The sequence below is a fragment of the Cololabis saira genome, chromosome 13, assembly GCF_033807715.1.
Source record: "Cololabis saira isolate AMF1-May2022 chromosome 13, fColSai1.1, whole genome shotgun sequence".
NCBI classification, from domain to species: Eukaryota; Metazoa; Chordata; class Actinopteri; order Beloniformes; family Belonidae; genus Cololabis; species Cololabis saira.
This window is the reverse complement of record NC_084599.1, coordinates 1,984,081-1,995,831: the sequence shown is the minus strand read 5'-3', so window position 1 is coordinate 1,995,831 and position 11,751 is coordinate 1,984,081.

Here is an 11,751-nt window from a genome sequence, read left to right as displayed (position 1 = left end):
CTGAGTTTCTTTCCTAAAAGCGAATAATCAGATTTAAATGAGAGTATGAGAGTATGTACGATGTGAAAAGAAATTAATTCAGTATGAAAACATTGTTAAGGTTTGTGAGAGGTATTACTAGACCAGGGATACAGTCCAAAGGTTCTCTTCCATCTTATGACCTCCTCTTACATCCAGTTTCCGTGTGAACATTATGAACAATGTGCAACTCCTGGATGTTACTGCTGACCAGACAACATGCTGCTGTTGACCAACTGCTGTTTGATTATCTCCAGTTAGTCCGCAGTATTAGCCCCGCGGGGAACGCAGCAGCCTTGGTTTCTAGTTTCCCCCCGGCCCGCGGTTCCATCTCTGCTCTGAGCTGTGAGTTGACCAATCCCTCAGCTGCTTACAGTAACCTGGCCCCGCCCACAAAAGGAACAACTCATTTATTTGCTTTCACAGATGCTAAGTTGGAGTGGGTGGGTTCATGGATTTCTGACTAGGTGACTCTGGTGAGTGACTCGTACAAACTCGAGTCAGTCCAAGAATCGAGTTTTCCAAAAGTAAGTGTTATCCTGCGGTAATTTACAAATAAAACCCAAGATAAGGAAACTGTGTGTTGAACTACAGTCTACGAATATGAATCCCAGACGTGTAGTTAAGGCCTATCGTAATGTCAAACTGTTAACATTTAAGTAAGGGATAATGTGGAGGCAAACTGTAATCCGCTTCGTGTCGTCCATATATTTATGTTAATGGACACATCAAAGGGCATTATCCCGCTTATACCACGGTCACTTACCAAAAAACATAAATTTTAAATCAGTTATTCATGCTTTCATGTGTTTTCAGTTGAAATCATTAGTTTTATAACAAGCCACAGCTGAGCGGCTGAGCGGACTATTTAATCTCTCGTCTGCAGCCGTTGGAACCTGGTAAGTTACAAAGTGTTTTAACAAGCCATAACTCAGTTTCCTTGGTAACACCTGAGGGTCTGACTAATACCTGGAAAAATCACTACCGTCCCATAAGGTCCTTATGCAATGGACGCAGTGTTGACTTCTCCAGTAACTAGGACTGACCTGAGATACGACTTAGCAACGGGAGATATTCTAGTCCGCTCAGCTCCGCTCATTATGCTACAGTAACAAACAGTACCGTATTGACCCGAATATAAGACGACCCTGATTATAAGACGACCCCCTCTTTTTCAAGACTCAAATTTGAAAAAAGATTTTTTTTTAAACACCAAATTCAATTTTTATACAGAAAATAATTACAGTACATTTGAAACAAATGATTCTAACAATATATTTGAGAGAAAAAGCATGTTATTTTGCCTCATTCAAATCATGATCTTGAAGTTTGCATCATAACTTCTTCGACCCACTTTTCTCCAGATTGTCGCTATGTTTCTCCATTTTCTGTTATCTCTTCTCTTATTTTCTTCTCTTTTCTCTTTTCTTTCTTACCGCTATTTTTTATTTTTCTTCCTCATGCTACTGCTATTTTTATTTTTCTTCTTCGTGACAGGGGTTGGCTTTGGCCTGGGGAGTTAAGTTCAGCATTCGCTTTAAAGATATCTGGCGCCATCTAGCGGTGTGAATGGGTATAACGTCTAGACCCCGAATGTAAGACGACCCCCACTTTTTCAGTCTTATTTCAATGCAAAAAACACTGTCTTATATTCGGGCCAATACGGTAATTAAAGCTGCAAGCAGTGATGAACGGGCCCTCGCGTGTTGAATTTTCACCAATAAAAGTCAAGGACTCAAAACTAAGTCCAATGACACCACCCAGGACTCTTTATGTCAAACCATTCAAAAGTTATGGCAGAAAATAGGAACTATCAAATGTCGAGCGATCAGAAGAAGGGGTGGGGCTAATTTATGCCAATTATGGTGAAGGACTCAAAACCGAGTCAGATGACACCACCCACGACTCTCTATGTCAAACCATTCAAAAGTCATGGCAGAAAATAGGAACTATCAAATATCGAACAATCAGAAGAAGGGGCGGGGCTAATTAATACCAATTATGGTCAAGGACTCAAAACCGAATCAGATGACACCACCCACGACTCTCGATGTCAAACCTTTCAAATTTTTTTTCAGAAAATAGGAACTATCACATATTGACCAATCAGAAGAAGGCTAATTTGCACCGATCATGTTCAAGGACCCCTCCTTGAACTACCACCTTACTGTGGTGGAGGGGTTTGTGTTGGCCGAGTGATCCTAGGAGCTATGTTGTCGGGGGCATTACACCCCTGGTAGGGTCTCCCAAAGCAAACAGGTCCTAGGTGACGGGCCAGACTATGAGCGGTTCACAAGCCAATCATGCCTTCGTGTCGGGAAAAGGTCTCTCACTGTTGTTTGTGCCTACGGGCCGAACAGTAGTGCTGAGTACCCGGCCTTCTTGGAGTCCCTGGGAGTAGTACTGGATAGTGCTCCAACTGGGGACTCCATTGTTCTACTGCAGGACTTCAACGCTCACGTGGGCAATGACAGTGATACCTGGAGAGGCGGGATTGGGAGGAACGGCCTCCCCGATCTGAACCCGAGCAGTGTTTTGTTGTTGGACTTCTGTGCTAGTCACGGTTTGTCCAAAACAAACACCACGTTTAAACATAAGGGTGTCATCGGTGCACGTGGCACCAGGACACCCTAGGCCGGAGGTCAATAATCGACTTTGTTGTCGTTTCATCTGACCTCCGGCCGCATGTTTTGGACACCTGGGTGAAGAGACGGGCTGAGCTGTCAATTAATCACTACCTGGTGGTGAGTTGCATGCGCTGGTGGAGGAGGAAGTTGGACAGACCGGGCAGACCCAAACGGATTGTGGGGGTCTGTTGGGAACGTCTGGCCGAATCCTCTGTCAGGGACGTTTTCAACTCCCACCTCCGGGAGAACTTCTCTCAGAATCCAGGGGGAGGCGGTGGACATCGAGTCCAAGTTGACCATGTTCTCTGCCTCCATTGTCGACGCGGCGGCTTGAAGTTGTGGTCGCAAGGTCTCCGGTGCCTGTCGTGGCGGAAATCCTAGAGTCCTACCGGGCTATGTTGGCCTGTGGGACTCCTGACGCAGTAGATAGGTACCAGCAGGCCAAACAAGCTGCGGCTCGGGCAGTCCTGGAGGCAAAAACCCGGGTCTGGGAGGAGTTCGGGGAGGCCATGGAAGAAAACTTTCGGTCCTCGAGGAAATTCTGGCGGACCGTTCGGCGCCTCAGAAGGGGGAAGCAGTACTCTGCCGGCACTGTTTATGGTGCGGGTGGGGAGCTTTTGACCTCGACTGTTGACATCGTCGGACGGTGGAAGGAATACTTCGAGGATCTCCTCAACCCGACTGACATGCCTTCCATTGAGGAAGCAGAGGGTGAGGACTCGGGGACGTGCTCATCCATCACCCAAGCCGAGGTCACTGAGCTCATCCATCACCCAAGCCGAGGTCACTGAGGTACTTCGTAAGCTCCTCAGTGGCACCGGGGTGGATGAGATTCACCCTGAGTACCTCAAGTCTCTGGATGTCGTAGGGCTGTCTTGGTTGACACGCCTCTGCAACATTGCATGGAGGGAGGGGACAGTACCGCTGGAGTGGCAAACCGGGGTGGTGGTCCCTCTATTTAAAAAGGGGGACCGGAGAGTGTGTTCCAACTTTAGGGGGATCACACTTCTCAGCCTCCCCGGGAAAGTCTATGCCAGGGTACCGGAGAGGAGAATACAGCCGATAGTTGAACCTCGGATTCAGGAGGAACAATGCGGTTTTCGTCCTGGTCGTGGAACACTGGACCAGCTCTATACCCTCCACAGGGTGCTCGAGGGTTCATGGGAATTTGGCCAACCAGTCTACATGTGTTTTGTGGACCTGGAGAAGGCATTTGACCATGTCCCTCGTGCCATTCTGTGGGGGGTCAGTGAGTATGGAGTCCTGGGCCCTCTATTAAGGGCTGTCCGGTCTCTGTATACTCAGAGCAGGAGCAGTGGCGGCTGGTGATAAAAAATTTGGGGGGGCACACTGGCGAGTGGGGATTACAACACAACTATAAACTCTACTTGAACATACATTTATTATTTATTATTACATATCACTAGATATACAACATATACATATACTACATATACTTGTAGCATATTTTAGATAAACATATTTTAAAATTTTCAAGTAACAAAATAACATTTTTCAGATTTTTTCAGTTTTTATGTAGCGCCCTCTTTAACCATCCTCTGTTCTAAGGGCGCTCCCCAGCAGTGATGGGCAGTAACGCGTTAGAAGTAACGCGTTACTGTAATCCGATTACTTTTTTCAAGTAACAAGTAAAGTAAGGGATTACAATTGCAAAAACAGTAATTAGATTACCTTTACTTTTCTGAAAGAAGGCTGTGTTACTGCGTTGCTAAATGCACTATTTGTTTTGTGAAAATATCCCATGACTTTGCGCCGCTCATACGTCTGAGCGGCACAAAGTCAAGCCTGAATTATGGTTCCGGAATTACAGACATTATTTTGAGTTTGACTCGGTCAAAAGTGATTAAAACATTCTCGTCCGCTGTAAATTCTGTGTGGGAGGAAAGACGTTGCGAGACCCCCGGATTCGTCCTCCCCCACTGGGGCTGCAGCGCCGGCTGCCTCATCAGACTCCAGCGGGAGAACTGCCGGTGGCCCCTCTGCTGCTAAACAGGTGAAACTAGATGTAAGACCAACGGGACTTAGTGCAGATGAATTGAAGAAGCTTGTCGCAGGTTATATTGTAGTTCAAGTCAGAGAGAGCTGTATTTTGCCCGACGCAATGTGCATATATTTAAGACTGAAAATAATAAAAACAAGTTTAAAAATAGACCGTTTCATTTACTTATCGTCATTTAATTTTATATGGTGGAATATGCACAAAGAATAGAATTAAACTGAAACTTCTATTGTTTTATATTGTTCCAGTAAAGTGTATTCAGGTTGTGCATCATGTTTTTGAAAAGTAACTAAGTAAAGTAACTAGTAATGTAACTAATTACTTTTGAAAATAAGTAATCAGTAAAGTAAGGGGATTACTTTTTTGGTTCAGTAATCAGTAATCAGTAACTAATTACTTTTTCAAAGTAACTTGACCAACACTGCTCCCCAGGTTCACTAACCTCTTTAAATACACTTATCGGATACCTAAAATAATAGGTGATATGGATGTTGATAAACGCTATCAGATGCTTCCGTTTACACAAATGTATTAAACACAAATAAATAAATATAACAAACCCAAAAATAATACGTTCTTAATAATTCGTTTTTCTATGAAAAAACACAGAAATAAACCACTGGTTAAGTTCCCTTCAAAACCTTGTGAGCAGATTACACAAATGGCTCACGGTAGAAATACCTTCAATAACTGTCTAAACCTAAAGCCGGCACTGTAGCTTTGTTAAAATAAAACCCTTAATACCAAACAAAAAACACAGTCACAAGTATTGGGTAACGTTGCAGGCCTGTTTCAGTTCTTAATTGAGCTGGGAGTCAGAAGCTCAAAATGGGGGTGCGCCTCAGCACCGAAACTCAAAATGGTGGTGCGCCTCAGCACGGAAGAAAAAAACCACACAACCTGAAATGGTGTCGTCCCGGCCCCACGTGTGGCAGCGCGTGCTGCGGCGCTGCCGGCTGTAGACAGGTCCTCGGTCCCCTGTGACGTCTGCGACCAACACTCACCCAGGTCCCCTCAGGCAGGTTGACTTGTACAGCTGGGCGACGGTTTCACCTGGTGGAGTGGCGGGGTTCGCTGCTCTCAGTGATGGCCGTCCGTTAATTGGCGCGAGCTGCACCAACTTCCAGCCGCACTTTGCTAGGACACTTATCCAGAGTCCACGTTAACGTAGGTCCGACGCTGCATTGGAGGGCGATAAAAGACTCACTGTCCGTTCACCTCTGTTACCCTCTCCAACCAACGTATCTTTTAACCACAGTCTTTCTTTCTTTTCTCCATCTCGGTTTTTCCTCCCGGCCGCTTCGCTGCTCCGCTCCCATCTCCTCTTCTCCCGTCTCCTCTTCTCGTCGGCGTCTCCCCGACACCTGCTCCTGCTGATTGGATCCCCACAGGTAAGTCAACTTAAACTTCTTTATATTTTTTACATTTACACATCACATCACATCACTTCTTTTTAACAGTCTTCTTCAACAGACACCAAAATAAAACAAATGACATTTAAATAAACAATTATTTCTTTCATGTGCTTTAACCATCGGGTTACATCACCATAGGGTTACAATTATATAGAGATATTGACAGATATGTCAAAATGGTTCAAATATGTTATTTTGTTATTTGAAAAATTTTAAATTTGTTTTGTTGATGAAAAAATGTGTTTCTCTATTTTTCTTATTTTTGTGAGGGGGGATATATATTGTTTTTCGGCACTACGTTGTTCTCTATAGCTGATATAACATGAATTACTCCTATGTGGGATCAATAAAAATGTTTTGCCATCTCAGAAAATTAAATATATTATATTTGGTGCCTAACTGTTTCCTAAGTATATTAGCGCATGTGTGAATGAATAAATGAGACGTAAAACGTATATTTCTTTGTAGAAAGGCGCTTTATGAAAATAAGTCAATTTACTCGTATTAGTTTACAGCGCAGTCTTGCCACATCCAATATGGCGGCGTCGCTGACGTATCGCAGCAGCTCCTTGGGCCGGATACGGATACATGTCTATGGCTGTCACTCCGTTTGTAGCGAGTCACAGATGCAGTCGCGCGTCTACACTGTCAGGGGTGTGACTTTGATTGACAGCTCATGAATCAATCAGATTGAATGAAGAATGACAGAAAACACGCTGATTGGCCACGGAGGAGAGTCTTTGAGTAACCAATTACAGACCAGCATGAAGTCACATGGAAGAAAAGTTTAAGAACATGCAATACATTGCATGGATTGCTGATCTGCAATCAGCAATCCATGCAATACATTGCATGGATTGCTGATTGCAGATCAGCTGTGACGTGTCATGGCGGTTGAGTGGAAGCCTCGCGGACTCCACTCCTTTTGTTTGTTGATCAAAACTTTCAGATCAAACTTTTCAAAACATTAGAGTTCCCTTAATGACCTGTTGGTTACGGGGAATATCTTTATTGACGACGAAATCCCACGGCAAGCGCAACAGCCGAGATGGAAGAGATTAAGAAATCACTGGACGCCCTTACGGGGAAAATCAACGTGATGCAGGATAAAACACTAGTGAATTTGCTGAAAGAGGTGAAAGATCTGGTGAAGGAAGAGGTGAAGAGCATGAAGAAATTGATAAAGGAAAAAGATGACAAGATTGCTACCCTGGAGCGGAGAGTGGATGACTTGGAGCAATATACATGCAAGGATAATGTGGTGATTAGTGGATTGAAAACCAGACACCGCTCTTACGCCCGGGTTGCCAGCGGGGAGTGAGGAGGAGAGGACGCTCCGCTGAACGAGCTGCATACTCTTGAAGAACAGGTGATTCTTTTCTTACACAGTAAACAAATAGCCATTGAAGAGGAAAGTATATCAGCCTGTCACCTATTGCCAAAGCGAGCCTCCAACAGAGCAGGGCTAACAGAACCAAACATTATCATGCGGTTTGCAAATCGGAAACACAAGACGGATCTTCTGAGACAAGGAAGCAAGCTCAAAGGGACAAATGTCTTTATGAACGAGCATCTAACTAAAAAGAACGCGGACATTGCCAGATGTGCGCGTTTATTGAGAAAACAGAAAAAAATTAAATCAACGTGGACCAGAGACTGTAAAATATGGATACGCACGAATGGATCATCCACAGAGGAGGAGAAATCCCTTGTTATTCGGGAGATTGGATACCTGGAAAAATTCCAATGAGATTGAAAGGACTAACTGAGAGAAGCGCAGTGAAGGTGAACTGGGGATTTGGAGCAACCTGGAGATGCAGGCCTGTCGTGAGTAACAACAAGGAAGTGTGCTCTGGACTGCCAGACTTCCCCCCTCACTCTCTCTCTCCCTCCTTTTCTTTTTTACTTCTTTTTCCTTTCTCTCCCTTTTCTTTTTCTTTTGTGATGCGGGAATTCAGGGACATTATGAAGATACAAACGAGTGGAACTATGGACACGAGTGAACACTTTTTTCTGTATTTTGGATTTTCTATTTTTCTATTCATGACTTATTTTTTCTTCAATGATGGACTATGAGAGTGACGATCAAGATGTAATGATAGAAGAAAACAACGGGACCACCCTTATAAATAAATATCTAGATTTTAATTATGAAACATTTGATTACTCTGGGAAAAAAATACATGATATGGACTGTGACTGTGACCCAGAAACACATTTTTTTCATACCATGCAAAACGAATGCAGATATTATACTGATCAACAATTCAATGTTAATATTAAAATGATAGGTGTGTTCTCAATTATACATATAAATAGCAGAAGCTTAATTAAAAAAAATTCAAAGGTATATGATTTTTTGGGGGCGTTGAAAACTAAATTCAGTTCCGTAGCGGTTTCAGAAACTTGGTTAAGTGACGAAATAGTAAAAGACTATGGGCCAAATCCACAAAGAACAGATTGCGCCCGCAAATAGCGCTGTGAATTGCGCTGCATTTGTGCTCGCAATTTGCCCCGCTTTAAGGTCCTATTCACAAAAGATTTTGCTCTAATGATATACCGGGTCAAACACGCCCATAAAGTTTTGCGGCTGAGTGCAATTTGCCCTTGTCTCAGTAAGTGAGCGGAGCTGTTTCCAGTGTTCTCCATATTTCAGCACACAGATTGGTCCATAATGAAAACTGCAGAAATAAAAAATAAAGCGAGTGAAAATAAAACGCCGTGAAGCGCAACGCGCAATTTCCACTGGGAACATGGGGGGCATGTCCCCCCCCACTTTTCAAACTCATGCTTTTTTACAGTTTAAGAACTAACGGTAGGCTCAGCCTGTATTACAAATCATCAAAACACTGTGCAAAGATGGGACGGGAGCCCGCTCCCCCTCCTCCCTCCTCCCTCCTCCCTCCGTGCTGCTCAAGGATGATTTATGGTTCCGCGTTAAATCGACGCAGAGCATACGGCGTAGGTTACGCGGCTGGCGCACCGTACAGTGCGCGTCGCCGCGTACCCTACGGCGTAACCCTACGGCGTAACCCTACGGCGTAGGATCTGCGTCGATTTAACGCGGACCATTATTTAGGCATAATTAGGCTTAACTAGTGTGTGCGTATGTGACAGACGTGCATGGGACGATTGTGAAATACGGAATAAACTGTTTTATATGAATTCTAATTCCGAATTACGTAACAATTCCGTATTTCAAGGGACGGGTGGCAAGCCCACTCACCGCGGCTGCATCTCCAGCAGCAGCTGAGAGTCCTGACTGACGCTGAGCTTCACAGGGACACGATCAGCGCTATTTTATTATAAGTCTGATATATGTTGTGATATGTGATGACATTATTAAGCTGACACACACATTCTAGATTTATATGTTTATATGGTGGAATTGTTTGTAATAAAGCAGCCCCTTACTGTACATGGATGAATCCTGAGCTCCTGTTATTTTTATTTTTAAATCCGAGATAAGTCCACAACCCCACTTGATCTGACTGTGTAGTGGGGAAGTAGATTCATTTTGATTGTTTCTATCCTATTGTGCATGTCCAAGGGTAGCTGAGACCACCTGTCAATATCTGACTTGATGTTTTTACTTATGGGACCATAGTTGCTTTCGTATATTTTGGATAGATCTTTAGGTATTCGAATCCCCAGGTACTTAATCTCTGATGAGTTCCATTTGAAATCAAATTCATTTAGCATGTCTTTCCGGGGGGTAAAATTATAACTTAAAATTTGTGTTTTTTGCACATTTAATTTATATCCAGAGTAGTTTCCAAAGTATTTTAGTGAAAACATCAGTCTAGGGATGCTAACCTCTGGAGCTGTTACAAACAGCAACACGTCGTCCGCATATAGGCAAATCTTCTCTCTCTAACCTCTAACCATTATTCCTTTTATTGCCTGGTCATCCCTAATTGACTGAGCTAAGAGCTCGATAAATAGGGCAAAAAGTGCTGGGCTAAGAGGACAACCTTGACGGCAGCATCGTTCTAGTTCAATGGCCCGCGAAAGATGACCGTTAATTTTGATTCTTGCATTCGGTAAGAGATATAATGTTTTAAAGGATCTAATCGAGTCATCTTTAAATCCAAATCTTCTCAGTGTCAGGTATAAATACTCGCAGCGGACCGAGTCAAAAGTCCTTTTCGGCATCTAGACTGAGTGCTACAGCTGTGTTATTCCCCTTAACCACATGATCAAGTACATGCAGCACCCTTCTAATATTGACTTGAGTCTGTCTATCGCGGACAAAGCCCGTTTGGTCTGGCTCCACCAGCTCAGGTATTATATGCTCCAGTCTTTTAGCTAATATCAACGCGTACAGCTTATAATCAATGTTCAGTACAGAAATTGGTCTGTATGCACTACACTCCTGTCTATCCTTCCCCTCTTTATGGATAACTGAGATTATTGCTTCCCTCCACGTTCTCGGAGGTTCACCTTCTCTAAGTGTGTGGTTAAAACAATCCAAAAGTATGGGAACTACTTGTTCTTTAAAGGCCTTATACCACTCAGCCGGATAGCCGTCCGTACCTGGCGCTTTATTGGCCTTCAGCCTAGAAATCGCCCGTTCTACTTCCTCCTTTGTAATGTCTGCTGTTAGGGCTTTATTCTGTTCTTCACCTATGGAGGGTAGATCTAATGATTCCAAGAATGTAGTTATATCTTGAGCGCTAGTCATGTTCGGTTCCCTATATAGTCCTTTATAGTAGTCTTCAAAGATTTGTTGTATATCCTCTAATTTGTGGCACACTTTTTTAGTTTTAGGGTCTCTAATTTCAAATATGGTACTCTCTGCCTGTTGCTTCCTTAGCCTCCATGCTAGAAGTTTAAGGGCCCTAGGGTCATTCTCATAATATCTCTGCTTAACAAATTTGGCTTTTTTCTCTAATTCCTCCTCATAGAGTGCATTTAGTTCCTTTTTGATTGTGTTGATTCTATTAAGTATGTGGGGATCCTTTCCTTCAACGTGTTCCCTCTCCAGCACTTTCAACTTTTCTTGTAAATCCGACATCTTTTTATCCCTTTCTTTTTTCCTATGTGATGTGTAAGCAATGAGCTTTCCTCTGATCACTGATTTAGCAGCGTCCCATAAGACACTCGGCGATACTTCCCCATTATTGTTGTTATCCTTATAGTCTTTAAATTCCTTCTGTACATAGTTCTTACATGCCTTGTCATTTAATATACTTGTATTGAGTCGCCAAAGTATGTTTTTCTTCTTATTGTCTAAGGGCCCTGTGGCAGAGTGGAGGAGCTGCAGCCACTCAGGCTAACGGGACACAGGTGTGTCCCATCAGCCTCTCCACCCTGGCAGCCTTGATAAGGAGGACTGGGAGACTGCAGCTGGGGTCAGTCAGATGGAGAAGCTGCTGCTGAGGTGCTGCTGGCGTGAGGTGTTTGTGCACTGGGTGATTTGAGTTAATAAAAAGGGTTCTTCACAAAGCTCCGTGTCTCTCCATCCTGTCGGTCGGGCCCCTGTGGCACTCACCGTGCTACACTGGCGCCCAACGTGGGGCCCGACGGGATGGAGAAGGGAGGCACGGAGCGGGCCCTGGAGGCGCTCGCCAATGCCATGGCGGACCTGGCAGCCGTGCTTCAGAGCCAGGGGGAGCGGCAGCTTGCGGCACTAGAAGTGCTGGTGGCCACGGAGCGACCCACCCCTGCG